The 15167-nt window shown below is 37.0% G+C and overlaps 1 non-coding gene and 1 pseudogene across 1 annotated transcript; both read right to left on the bottom strand.

The window, feature by feature from the left end:
• Window positions 1–5662: 5662 nt before the first annotated feature.
• TRNAV-UAC (transfer RNA valine (anticodon UAC)) lies at window positions 5663–5734 on the bottom strand. Its single transcript has one exon. It is a non-coding gene; the product is annotated as a tRNA-Val (tRNA).
• A 1630-nt stretch (window positions 5735–7364) lies between these two features.
• LOC149263879 (phospho-2-dehydro-3-deoxyheptonate aldolase 1, chloroplastic-like) lies at window positions 7365–10170 on the bottom strand (annotated as a pseudogene).
• Between the last annotated feature and the right edge of the window lie 4997 nt (window positions 10171–15167).

The raw sequence follows: 15167 nt of genomic DNA, 5'->3' as shown, positions 1-15167 counted from the left end.
CTAACGTGCGCATGGTCTTCTTGGGTATGGTTGAACCAGAAACACACTGATGCATAGTGTCTGTGTTTATCTTCAAGTGTGTGTTGGTGGTCATGCGCATCAACTTTATGAAGTGCATGTTCAGCCCCAGTTGGACTTTCTTCTTGTCTTCGCCTTGGTGAGTGTGTTGAATGGGTTGGATTGTATGCGTGCACTCAACGACATGCATGTTGTTGGATCCTTTGCATGCGATCAACAAAACTACTCACCATGTTTTATCTGTGTCAGCTATTGGGATGAATCCTTAACTTGTACTGGCGTAGTTTCATTCGTGAGTGCATGTTGTGCGCACTGTTGTTCATGTTCCTACTGCAACTCATTAGATTGTCTATGCAGCTTCATGTTCTTCCTGAGTTACTGCTTCATCACATGCAACTCCTTCTTTGTTCCATCTTCTGTCTTCGCGTGATCTTCATGTCACGCGATCACTTCATAGCTTGAGTCTCCAAAGTTTCTTTCATTATCAGTGGATCTGCTTGATCTTACAACTTTGCTCCACCTCTATGTCGTCAACAACCTTCCTCTTGCATTCTCTGCGTTCACTTCATTTTTTGCATTCATTGCATTCGGTATGCTACCTTCAGTTGTTGTTCATGATGTTTCTCATTGTGATGCTACTGCTTGATGTCCTTGTCCACAAACAAATTGATGTCTTCGTGATTAGGTAAGCCCATGGACACTTGATCGACTGCATCCCCAAGCGTGCTCTTAATGGTGTCTTCATCTCTGCTCTCTTGGAAACCATTGTACTTGTATTACTGAGAGGCAGATGGAAACTTGTGATACCTGGAGACATGGAAACACTCATAGCAAGCAATCTTTCAGTCAAAAAACAAAATGAACATGAGAACTGACATGCAACAAGCATGGGTGAATGATCATGAAGGTTGCACAATTTTAGCCGGGAGGTCAAGACACCGACTGCCAAGACTACACAAGGCACAGTCCAGCCTGCTAGGAGACTGACTTACTGATGTAACTACAAAATTCGCAATCCAATTGGGTAGTCGGTTGTTGGGATTGCATAATGCACAATTCGAGTTGGGAAAGACTGTTGGCCCAAGGACACATTTGTGCAATTTTTTGGGCCAAGCAGCCACTGACCTCCAGAAATGCCAATTCAGTTGAGGAGGCTAGTGCTAGGCCAGAATGTGCAAATCTGGAGAGGAAGGTGAGCCTTCCTTCTCCATATTACGCAATGCAGCTTTGGTGAAGGTAGAGATCAGGCCAAGGTTGGCCCAACTTGCTGATGGGCAACTGAAAGCAGCTAAGTCGATGAAATGCATGGCGACACAAAGTGATAGCAAAAGTGATAAACAGTGCATGCAAAACATGAATGGAGGATTAAGAAAATATATCAACATGCATGTGGGTGAGGTCATTCTCTGGTTGGGCGAACATCCGTGCAAAATGGTTTCATGCATGTGACAGTAGTGAGATAGCAACAAAAATTGAAACAGAGCTAGGACAAGCTAGCATACATGTAAACCACAGCAAGCATCCAAAAAAAATCAAGCAAAGAGTACTCATACAAGCGAAAACCCAAAAAGCGATAGAAATGTAGCACAAGTTGTTAGTGTCATTATTTCCAACCTTCCTCCAGTGATCAAATATGCTCTTACAAAGTGGTCTCAGAGTGTCAAGGTCAAATTTTGTCATTTCAAAGAGTCTTCAAGCAAAATTTGGTCACTAGGCTTTAGGTCTAGGGTTTTCTTTCACTCCTTCTAAAGTTGTCCAAATTTCGGTCCATGTCATCATTCAGTTGAGTCTATCATCATTCATAGGGTTGTCCTCATCATGTCAGGTTCCATTGGGTCATTTTACACCTTGTTCATGCTTCAGTTGCACCGGTTCATTTCCCTCTCCTAGGGTTTTGGAGGTAAATTCTCTTGGAGGGTCAAATCATCGGAAAAATTTGTATCCTGATGTTCATACACTTTTCCCTACCATTAATGTACCTTATTAAACACTTCCCATCACTGATATTCCCCAAATTCCTCATTTTTCCACAAACCCTAGTTTCTTGCTACAACTTGGCAATTTTCTAGGTTGGGCCTGTCTTTTTCCCTTTTGGGCCCCTTCCCCTCACTCGATCTCTGCGATTCCACTTTCCCCTACTTCCTAACATCCCTCCATACTTCCAAAAATTTCCCCAAGAATTTAGAAACCTCTTATCCCCTTCATTTCGCTTCATTTCGACAAAATCCCTTGTTTCACACATCGGGATAGGTTTTACTCACATGATGTTTCTGAGCAATCAAAGATGAATTTGGGAAAACTGAGAGAGGTTTTTTTCCAAAACATGCCAAGGAAGGAAAACCTCCTTCACTTTTTACACAGGTGTCATGGTTTTAGGGAAATGTCAAAAATACAATCGCTAGATCCAAGGAGGTTGAGCAAAGCACTAAAACGGCGAAAGAGGCTAGATCCACTTCGAGTTTTGGTCAAGGCTTCTCTGGCTAAGCATGGTACTTGATTCGGGACCCCCAGCCCAAATTTCAACAAGTTTGGAGAAAATTTTGTCAATTGTGAAATTTTTGGTTAAAAAACAGGTTTTTTGGCTCAACACGTAGCGCGTCGCGCGCTACCCATAAGATTGGGAGGTCCAAATCACGAAAGGTTTGAATTTTTGGATTTTTCATGATGAAATACACCTGCTCAGCTATTGGCAAGGCATTTCATCAAGGTTTGGGTCCCCAAAAGGTCAAAAAACATGCAAAAAATGACCTCACTGCCCCTTTTTGGACACACAGGAAGTAGTCTTGGGAGAATGAACGTTTGGAGGGGTAAATGGACACCAAATTGAAAAATTCCACTTGGGTTGGAAATTAGACATCCATACCTTTCCAACAAGCTATCGTGAGCTCAATTTGGATGTCGGGAAGTGCCACAAAATCAAGTGGAAAGGCGCGCGGCGCATAGGGCTCAGGTGCGCTACACATCAGCATTTTTTGCAAAGTTTTCATCTTCAGCTCAAGAAACGAAGCCAGTTTGACCAGTTTTGACTTGTGATGGGATTTTTCACCCTCCTTGATGTAATTAATGTAAATTTATGTTGACTTGACACTTATTTACTTATTCTAGATGATTCATTCATAAAATAACAAAAATTTAATGAATGAATTGGTTTCCTAGCTTATAGAGGCAAGTTGTTTTGACTGCCTAGATTGTAGTGCTTTGTTTAGAATTGGTTGAAATAGCTCCTAGGATGATGAGCTCGACCCCTAGAGGCAAGGGAATGTGTTAGCTTGCCTATGTTATGTATTTTCTTAGTCATTTTCAGGGTTGGACTCTTGGGAATAGCTTGATACACTATTGTACATATTTTATCTGCATTTTTGGCAAAAGATAGACCAGGGTTTTGCAGCACTATTTGGGATTCATGTGGCCTTATGTGTTGATGGTGTGTTTCTCTCAGTACTTGTAAGTTGTGTATGTGTACCACTTTCCTTATTTAATCTTCTGAAATTAAACAAATGAAGTGTTAAGGTAGAATCCATAAATTTGCTATGCTCTGCCTTTAAGTTTGTTTAATTTTCCATGTTTTCTTCAGTTTAAGGAGAATCCTTGAGACTTCCTTGCTCTCCTTAGCTCCTCACCTGTCAGGTCTATTCATTCAATCACTTTAAAGGCATCAAAACAATCACCTATCTTGCCCCAAGTAGACCTCTGCAAAAGCTGTGCCTCATCCCCGCACCCAAAATTGCCTTTCCCTTGAATTCAACAAAACTTCAAAAAATAAATTCCATAATCCTTGTACTTCATACCTAGCCTAAAATTAGTCATCAATTTAGTCATCTCGAGCCTCTTTGATTACCTTTTTCCGAGATTGACCGGAGAGAGCCCTCTCCTGTCCTCGTAGGGCTAGCTACGAGGCTGAGCTTGGTTTGATGTTGCCTCGAGTTTTGCCTTCCTCAGCCTGAGGCAAATTCAAACGCTAACACAAGGCATGGGAAGCGAGCTTACCCCAAAATAGCTTAGTTGAATGTGCTGACTACTCCTAGATGTGATGTGGGATGACGGAGTTGCAATGTTAATGTTAGGAATGAGCTTTGCAGTGCCTGGTTTATGAGTTTTGATAACATTGAGGTTGTGATGTGCATGCCACAAATCTATGGGAAGCGACACTTGGAGGGAGGTTTCGGAATTACTCCTTGCATGTACCCTCCAACTGCTAAACATAGATCCCTGAAACAAGGGATTCCTTTGCATGTTGCCTTGGGAGAAGAAGCATATGCATGCAATTCTATTTTGTTCGGTCCTAGAGGGAACCAGTCAACTCAGCTCCACATCCAAGCGACTCCTCGACTACTAGAGAAAAATGTGCATTTTTTACTATAAGCTAGGTTGACTGCTCAAGGGGATTGTGCAATTTTTTGGCAAAGCAACTGACTTCTGCCTAGATTTGCGCAAATCCTGGGCTGAACAGCCTGTTGATGGAAAATTGCGCAAATCCTGTTGGGAGGGTTGGCTGGTAGGATTGTGCAATCTTGGAGCCCAGAATGTTGTCAGAGGGAATTGCGCAATTCTTGGCGCGAAGGCTGGTTGCCCTCCAGAAATGCACAAATTTCACTAGGAAGTTTCTCAGCCTGTAGGTTGACGAAGTTCGGGTGAGCAGCCTGTGCAGGGAAAAGATCAAACTATGATCGGAAGGCTGCCTTTGAGCAAGAAATATATTGAAGCTTGAGGACTTAACGAATCAAGGCAAGCTGCTGTGAAGGTTGGTAGGGAGGCTCCGAAACAGGCTAAGGAAAATTTTGGAGGGTGGTTGTAGCCACTACAACACCACCATTACGTGGAATAAATAACGTGGCAAGGATTCTAATATTTCTTATAGGATTTTTCAAATCACAAGAGGAGAGATTGAGGATGTGATCCAATTATGGAGGGAACAAATTGTGCCATGAGCCATAAAAAATCGATCGACTCTCGCACATTCGTAGAAGTAGCATTCCTCTTTTGAGAAGATATCCTTCTATCACTACCACAAAAAAGGTCATTGGTGAGGGTCGAAAAATGTCACAATAAATTCGTTGGAGATGGTCAAAAAGGCCTATGTCACTAAAAATTGAATGTCACCAATGGTGCCATTGCCAAAATTATAGGTGTTATGGTGACATTCAAGGTTTGTCACTAATGATGATTATAATGATGGATAGAGACCGTCACCATTTCATATGAACAACAGTTATTTATGGTAATAGACCTTTCATGGCCCTCATTATTGATGCATATATATGGTGACGTTCATTAACCATCACTTTTTCATATTTTGGCGAGGGTCAAAAAATGTCACCATAAGCTCATTGGTGATGGTCAAAATAAATTCCATCACCAAAAACTGAACGTCACCAAAAGTATAGGTGTTGTGGTGACATTCAAGGTTTGTCACGAATAATGATTATAATTATAGATAGTGGTTGTCACCATTTGATATGAAATACATTGATTTATGGTCATGGAACTTTCAAGGCCCTCGTTATTGATGCATATATATGGTGGCCTTCATTAACCGTCACCATTTTATATATAAAAATGACTTTTGATGATGGACCTTTAATTACCCTCACTATTGATACATATATAGCGATGGATAGTGATCATTATCATTCCCTATGAATATTAGGGTACGGTGGAATCAAACCACCAACCACCTGCTTGTAAAGCAGGTGCTCTTCCATTGAGCTAGCACCCTTCAAAGAATTAGACCTTGAAATTTTATAAATTCTAAATTCTAAAATTTTAATTAAATTATAGAACTTTTTAAAGTTTTGTAGGTTTCATTGGCTCAATTAGCATAGGCAGTGATCCAATATATGTAGAACATTATTGTTTTAGAACAAGGAAGCAATTTTCACATGGTTAATATGCTCAACCACCTAAAAAATAGCATCAAAGTCGATTGTTTAAACTTGAGACTAACCAAAGTATAAACCCAAAGTCCCCATGTTTTATGGCTCCTCTAATACAAGTTTTCAAATGAAAGAAATCACTGAAGAACTTAAAAATTGTATATAACTATAGCAAAAATTGACGAAAAAGGAATTATAACGGCGATGATTATTAAATATCAAAATCATTTAGAGTAGGCAATTCAACAAAAATAGTGAACATGATCGAGCCAACACAAAATCTAGTGCATGGTTCTCACATGGGCTCCATGGATATGCATACCTCTAAAATGTAACTCTTCTGAATACCTCAAAAATTAATATATAACTCCAATGATATATAAAGGAAGAAAATGGGCATTGTAACTTAAATATAAAGATTCAAAATCTTGTACGGCAGGTAAATTCAGTATAAAAAATGAACACATAGAGTAGACAATGATATCTTATGCATGGGTCTACCATGGGCTTCGCAAATATACATACCTCCAAAAAGTGACTCGTCTAAAATGCCAAAAATTAAAATAGAACTTCAATTATTTCTCTAATGAAATGGGAGCTTCAAGTAATAAGAGCATGCTTAACTACCTTAATCCTCAATAAGGAGAACAATCTTTGATCGTTATGTCATCAAAAATCACTTCATGAGTTACCATAGTATGGAGGGATAGGTGTAGTTGTGGCACCTATTATAGGCAATCTAGGTTCGCTAGACTGTGGAGGTTGAAAGGTTGTATATTGGTTATAGTGGGGGTTGTACTACATTGGTGCTATAGCTCCATGGAGAAAAAATTTACCTACCAAAAGAGCACTCAACATTTTTAACCTGATAGTTTAGTAAGATGACTAAATATGTATAATGTTTAATCTATGTGCATTTTGTTCATGGGATGACCAAGTATGGAAAAGTTGATTTAAGACTTTACCCAATAACACAACAAATAATTGCAAGATAGGTTAAGAAATCAACCAACATTTAACATGTTTATATTGTGATTGGGGTTTGAATCAACAACCTTCACACTAGAAATTCATTAATAGAACAAACTATTACCAACAATTCTAGACCTTGTGAGTTTTCAAAAGAGAAACTATTATCCGCTTACAAAATTTCAATGTTAATCTATGTAATTGACAAATCATGAATAAAGAACTTATTTATGGTTTTAATCTGCTTATATATTGTTGCTAGTTAGGAAAGGATGGACATGGTTTCAATCTGCTTATTATGCATTCTAAATATTGTGATTGATGGATCTTCATTAACTATTTGTCACTGTTTAAACTTACTTATTTGAAGTAAATGGTGAGTTTGGTTTCAAACTGAATTGTTCCTTGTCAGAAAAGATGGGTAATCTTTAAATTCCTGTACATTAGAAATTTTTAATTGTTGGGAAATCCTTCATATTTATTGAAATCTTAAGCATGACTTACCTAGATAGCGTCAAATGGACGTGTCTTCAGCCTAGAAGGTGCTTTAATTGTGTTCCCATGCATAGGGTCATTGAACCATGTAACAATCAAGCCTACCTGGCACACTGCTCTGATCAAATGGGGTAGCTTCAATCTTAATTTCTCAACAACCATTTAGATTATTATCATCACCCTCCCTGATTTTTTTGTAGGGTCAATATCCAACAAGCCTTCACCATCTCCATTGGGTCCATTTTATCACTAGCATGTCAAGTAGAAATCCATATATAAGTTCAAAAACAACATGAAGTGCTTCTGAGAAAAAATAAACATGGGGTGCACCCATCTATATAACATTCCAGGATTTATCTTTGTAAAGTTCAAAGAATTAGAGAAAGCAATGGCCTAACTAAACAACAAATATACAGTAAAAAGGAGACTACCACTGCAACTGAATAATTGTTCACAAAATTAAATGTCGGGAATTAATAAAATTAGTCATAACACCAAAACCAAAACATTTATTTTATTATAAATTTAATTTTCCCCATTTTATTTCAGTGATGTATATTTCATCTAACTAAATTATCAAAAAGAGCTTGGTGTTTCCAATTTTGTTTTATTTTATGAAATTATTATCCTTAAATCAATAACCTAAATCTATAGGAATTTACAGGGTAAGTTCCTCAGACAGAACACCAAATGACACCACTCACAAAGAGATCACAAATCAATACACCAGTATTGTTGACGTGGTTAAAACCCTCAAAGAGGGAAACATTCCACGGCTTGAGCCAACACAGCCAATTCATGAAATTTATTAATAAAAGAATGAAAATTTACATAATCTTCTCTCATGAACGATTACCCTACAAATGACCCTCCATGCTCTTTAAATAGAGATCATGGACCATTCAGGTGTTAAGCCACAAATCAAGTGTCGGTAATACCGAGGAGAGAATGAACTGTCAGATCACTACATATCGTGACCGTCAAATTGTAAGTTACAAAAGTACATAGTAAAGAAACACACTTTACCTAACTCTACACTAGACCAAGTTATACTAAACTACTTCTTATGTGTCAGAATATCCTAACAAAATCAACATAACAAGGCATTAGCACTAAAATTACAACCAATAAAATTAGCCATTAGCCAATGCCCAATTATCATAATGATCACAAACCTGTTTGGAGTATCTTTCAGATTATCAGATTTGTCACCTCACACTTCCTGTGGTAAAAATGATGTATGAGGACATTTGAACAAATACTCAAATATATCAATAAAACAAACAAGTTTTCAAATCTAGATGTTATAGTGATTCAATTATGAGCTCTTTGTGTTTCTCAGGAAAATATTTTGACCTCCCAAACAAATGCTCGTCCCAACTTGCATCAGTAGGCAGGGGAAAGGGGGAAAACTATTAATGATGGCTATCATTCTATGTACTCTTTGGTGGCTACAAAACCCCAATAAATAGAAGTAAACATTACTTAATATAAGTAAACAATATTTAATATGAAATAGGCTATGTCGAATGGTGGACATCCACACAGTGGAAATATTTCATTGAGTAATATTGGACCCTATCAAAATTTGAAACTCAGTTTAGTTGCCTAGGGTGCTTGTGAGCAGTTGCATTAGGCTTAGGAGTATAAGGACGGTCCCTTCGACTCAACTCCAAACCTCCGCAAAGACAAGTTGCAGTTATATTGATTCCCTTTATTAAAAAAAATAATATTTTAATGACGGGTTGTCTTAGATTACACAGGACAATGAATGGGAAAGTTGAAACTATGAAAGACTGATGGTTCCACCCTACCATGATTTTACCAATTTCCCAGCATTCTATGTACTCTCTGGAAAAGATATTTCTTTGACAACATTGTCCCTGTAGAATCATTATAAAAACACACAAGCCAGAGGCAAACATCATCTACTATGCAACAATTTAATGATTTTTTCTTGAAAATGGGCATAATTTTTAATGGGCAGGGTGGAAGAATGTATAGATGATTGTCTCCAACCCACCCATATTTGTTTCTTCCAGTTTCGAAGCAGTAAACCTTGAGGTTTTCCATAACCGAACAAACAAGAAAATGTACGGGCATTGAAATTTTGGTACCTTGAGACCCATAGAATTAGAGACACCTCTGAAGAACTCAATATGTGCACCATCAAGTTGCCTGGTGCATTCACCAACCCACAATATATGAGTAGAGAAATCATACCATAGTCCAGAAGTGGAATCTTCCCTGGTCATTTCTTGCTCATATGGGAGTAGCAAGCATTCATGGGATGTCCAGAATTCAATGGAATTCATAACGGGATGGTCAACTGTAAGGCCACAGGCAGACATGAATCCGAGAGCTTCATCAACATGATGGGAAAGCTCCATATATACCTGAAACACATACACATTATCAAGAACATAGAACAAGAATATATAGATGAATTCAAAAAATCTTTGTAATGCTTTGTAAAAAAATGAGAATGAAAAATTGCAAATGAATTTCGAAAGCTTTTGCAAGGCCTGGTGAAAAGATTACTTCTCCCCTTGCTCGTTGTTAGAGGTGAAATCCAAATTCCACTGAATAACATGTTGCATTGTTGCATAACCTCCTATTGCAAATTCCCAATAAGGTCGAGGGTCGGAGCAGCTTGGCAATATGCATGAACCATGATTTGAGGATCTAACTGATGTGCTTTTCGGTTGAAAGTATCATCGTTAATATTATCTCCTTTGTAACTTGGTAGTTTCACACCATCCACAATTTCAAAATCATATGATCTGGGTTTAGCAAATTTCCCAACCATTTGCCCCACCTTAGACAGAAGAAAAATTATTGTTAGCTAAGCCTCTATTACCACTGCAAATTCAACCTTGCACCAAAGCAAACTCTTCCTGAACATTTCAAATTGTCCATGATTCCTTGAAAACATAGTGGTTTTTTTGTGCTTCATTCACTTTCAATGCCTCCAAGAAATTGGCAATATATTCCGAGAAAAAAAAAAAAGCTAAAAACACACTCTTCATAGAGTCAACTTCACTATGCTAGTTGTTCACAAAACTACTAATAATCAAATCAATGTATGACAAAATTAAAATATTTTTTCATTATGGATGATCACCCACCCATTTCCATTTCACCATTGATCTAATTGGTAAGTTGGAGCACTTACCATGACAGTGAACCAGACTCAAAACTTTGCAGGGAAGAAAATTGTTTGGTTCCTATGACCAAGACTTGATGCAAGTTCTAGGGACAAATAACTCATGATTTTACAAGAATCAATGGATATAGCCAGGTTCATGCAGTGAGAAATTTGACAGAATAGATATCCCTCAATTGTGGCATCTAAGATGTCAACCAATCTCATTGTGAAAAAGAAAAGAAAATGACCATTTGCTTATCAAAAAATAAAAATAAAATACCATCCATCTTACAAAACAAGCAATAGTTTGCCATTAATACACTAGTTTTGCACAATGGCATATATGCCTTTAAAGCTCAAAGTTAGAACCACCATGAAAGTCACAACACAAGTAAAAGATTACGTTATGGGGAAATTTATACTATTTTCCTCACCAACCATAAGTTGCTCCTTGAAATGAGATCAAATCACTATTCCACGTTGCTTATGTGTTTTATTCCACAATTTGAACCTTCTGCAAGTAACATTGTATTTTTCTTGATTTGGGACTGGCCAGGCTCCTGGTTAGTTTCTTGGATCTCACTTGTTTAAGATATTTCTGAATTTAAACCAAGGCTTGCTTGGATGTCTCTCACAAAATCCCAATTATAGTCTTTGGTTCTTTGTGCTTTCCTTTTCCATGTTTGTTGTCACACAACTTCAACATTCTTGCAGATGCTCCTCCACAGATAAACCACCACATTTCTAATTAAATCGATGCCAAATTTACATCTCCTGAACTCAATTGATGTAAAAAGTGCACTTCATATAAAACAACAGTCAAGTTCCTATGAACCACTACTTTGTAGAATATCCATTTTGTCATTCTCCAAATTTCAGTTCTTGCAGCAAGAGGGAAAATACCATGAAAAAGAAGGCTCCGAGAGAGTATATATACATTAAATTTCTTAAAGGATTTGATTCCATTGCATACCTTATTTTTTATTTCTTACAAGAACATTTCAGGTGATCGTATTGCATAATAATATCTGCAATAAGCCATAAAAATCCCAGTGATAAGGAAATATGTACTGAGGACAAGTTCACAAAGAACAAATGTCCAATATCCATCCTGAAATGATCAAAGCAAAGGACACTCCAAGACAAGCTTGAGAATACAAAATATTAGCATCCAAATGCAATGAATGCAAGTATATTCCTTAACAATTACAAAAATATTATATGACATATTTGAGCCATCTGGTATGCCAAAAACTGGGTAAAATAATGAATTAATAAGAAAAGGTCTTGTTACCCTGATTATCAAGAAACATTGATTTTTCGATGTCTTCAAATAAGCAACTTGAAAATGTCCTTTTTCCATAGTTGAACTCATACTAATATTTAGTCTAAATAAAGTTGGGCCTGAACTTCATTCAAAATACCTAAAAAATTGTATCAAGGAATCTCAACAACATAAATACTTTTGGTTGGACTTTTCTAGAGTAACTTTATGCAAAGAGATGTTGTTGACATTTTAGACCATCAATTCATGGTCCGTCTTCAACATAAATAATGTAATCAAATCTTTCTTTAAAGATGGTTCCCTTCTTAAACCTAGTAAGATTTAGGTTCTAACTTGAAGAAGGGAAAGAATTTTGTATATGCTTGCTTATGAGAGGCATCCAATTACCATAATCCAAGGTATAGTATTACTTTAAACATCATTCAATGACATGAATTTTCAAGCCTGGGAATAAATACTTGCACATGAAAAAATTTAGATTCATGGATGAGTAGTCCAAATCCTATCTGCAAAATCCAGGCTTGCTAACAGCTATTGTTGTTGGACAAACATATAGTTTACCATGAATGAATAATTCTTTTTAAGCTCCATTCTTGTCATGGAAAAGTAATGAAAACATCTAACATAATAACCTATGGGAAATGCTATAAAATCTCAAAATCAAGATTGCCAATAGAAACAAATAGTTCACTAGGAAAAAATGACCATACCAAGTGGAACTAGGTGATCAAAAAAGAAACCAGGTTTAGATAAAAAAATTACTTCAACTAAACAACAAACCAACACCTTGTGATTCTTCAAATAATTTCATTGATTCTATGAGATTCACTTTTGATCCTTATTTATATATAACACAAGAAACCAACCACCCTTAAAACAAGAAACACTCAATTTACATGAATGTTTGAAAATAGACCATAGAAGATAAAACCACAATACACTTGATCTGTCACTCTAATAAAAATACCCTCTTGTTGAATCTAGTGTTTAATAGTTTGAGCTAATGAAATGTAAAAAGAGAGAGTCAACTTACATGCTAAAAATTACAATTTCTTCTGAGTGTAGAACATCAATGTTGTCTACTTGGTTGGAGCTACATCACATCAATTTTTGCAATGTCACCTAAACAATAAAGTAAGACAAATCTCTTTACAAAATAAAATCTACAAGTTTTTCCCTTTTCCAACTTGCATGAAACAAAGATGAAAAGCAACCATGTCAATCCTCCTCGAAATCCCTCTGTCATGGATAGTTCTACTGAGTTCTTAGATAAAATCTAGGTTTCCAAGTATATTATAATTCTAATTCCTATTTACTATTACTTTCCTAAGTGAATGCATTTTGGACCTCGAGGTACCTATATTGTGGTTACAGTTATAAGAATCCTTCACTTCTCTTAAATTCAGAACTTCCATTCCAAATTTTGCAGTGGGAGGACAATGTCCAAACTTCAGAAAATGGTGGAATGAAACTATTGTGATTCAAGAGCTAAGGAAGTAACTCCATTCATTGCCTTTCAAGTCATGAGTATAATTATTCAAAAGCATCATTAACACCTTGAACCAAATCTGAAGAGGGATTGGATACAACCATCGCTCTAGGGTTTACAATTGCATCTTTCCATCCTACATATGCAAACACAACGAGTAAGAATCATGGATTATGAAGAATAATTCAATTAAGGAGATTAGAGTGGGAGAAGTTGTTAGAGTTCAATAAAAGACATCAATATATTTTCAAAATTGTTTAAGGAAATATGCAAACATAAACACTTTAGGTATGAGATAATTGATTTATTCTACTTGATAAGAACTCTGAGTATATGTCCACAGGAAATGAGAAAAAAGTTATTTTTGTAAGAATGGAGAGTTGATTTATGTAGCATTGGATGTGCTCTAGCCTTGAAACATTTTAGAGAGTCTAAGACACATGCATTCTCCAATGCCAAGAAATCGTTTGGGAAAATTCCACCTAGAGATGATTTAATTAAAATAATTAACTTTTTTAATGGTTCCCTAAGTCTAAACTTAGGAAATCTAGTTAATTAAAGGGTATTAATTAAATCATGTGTGAATATTCTAGAAGAAGATGAGGTTCAACTCCCAATTAGCCTTAGCCCTTGATCATGTTTTAATCTTGGTCATTGATGCTCCAACGAGATATTATAAGAAGGAGCTCGATGTGAACTTGGAGAACACACTTGTGCAGTTCGATTTTGTTGGGAAGTCGATTTCCTGAGTAGTAGTTGTGCGTTGCTGGAAAAGATTTAGTAAAGTTGAAGCAGTGAGAGAGGGGTATGGATAGTAGGCGAAGGAGAATTTTCCAAATACGGGGAGTGCAAGGCAGAGAAGACAAAGAGAGGTTCATAGATGCAGCGCAGTGCCACGCAGAGGTAGTGCGGAGCTTTAAAGGAGTTCGAAATCCAGCTAGGAGAGTCAAGATCCAATGCCAAAAGCCGAGGTGTGAGACTGGAGAGCCAGAGGATCGAATTTCCATACAACAAGAGATCAGCAGAGGAGGTGATGCATATCCCAGCCAGTGTGACACAAATTTGTGTAGGATTGATGCAAAAGTTGTGCAAAGGCAATGTGGGGCCAACCGGCCAATCCCTGATCATTGTCGATCTCTCGAGTCAGTGTGAGATTTTTCTCACTAACTCTTTGCTAGCATTTCTCTGTATCAGGTATCCAGTTTGGGCATCCAATGATTTTTACTCAGATTTACTACTGCATAATAATTAAAACCCTCAACAGTTGCACCGGTTTTCCCAAGTTGGGTTTTTCTGGGGACATTGTCCAAAAACAACTGTGTGGATGTGCCTGCTTATTTCTCTCCAGTGCAATATTTAGTTTTCATAGTAATTTTTTGTGTAGGCTGCAATGTATGTATTTTAATATTTGTTGTAGAAAACTACAAGTAATTTGTTCAGGTAATTTAACAAATAGGAGAAATATCATCAGTTTTCTGCTGCAGGAATTATGTAACCGATTTTTTACATGCTATCATAGCACAAATCATGAGCAGAAGAGCTCAATTGTAGAAAGGAAGAGGGAGTTTGAAATTATTGCATAGGTAGAAATTAAAAACCCTAGAGGTAGCGCGGTACTTGGGCCAAGGAGGTTGAAGTTTTTAGGGAAGATCAATTTCTTTGAGTGAGTCGATAGAGAAATTTGATTTCTAGATCAAAGCCTTCCAGAGGCAGAAGGGAGCAATGTATTTTCCTTACAGAGCATATCATCAGTTGGGACACAGATATTTTGTAGTTGTTGCTGACAGAATAGTGACAGAGGGAGAGAAGAGCACATACTGAGGGAATTTCTTCCTCATAGGACTTCCAGCAAGGAAGTTCGAATTTTTCTAATAGAGCAACAATAGTTGT

Source organism: Pinus tabuliformis, chromosome 6, assembly GCF_031772625.1.
Source record: "Pinus tabuliformis cultivar Carrire ecotype Pingquan chromosome 6, CPIR1, whole genome shotgun sequence".
NCBI classification, from domain to species: Eukaryota; Viridiplantae; Streptophyta; class Pinopsida; order Pinales; family Pinaceae; genus Pinus; species Pinus tabuliformis.
This window is presented reverse-complemented; position numbering and strand designations above follow the sequence as displayed.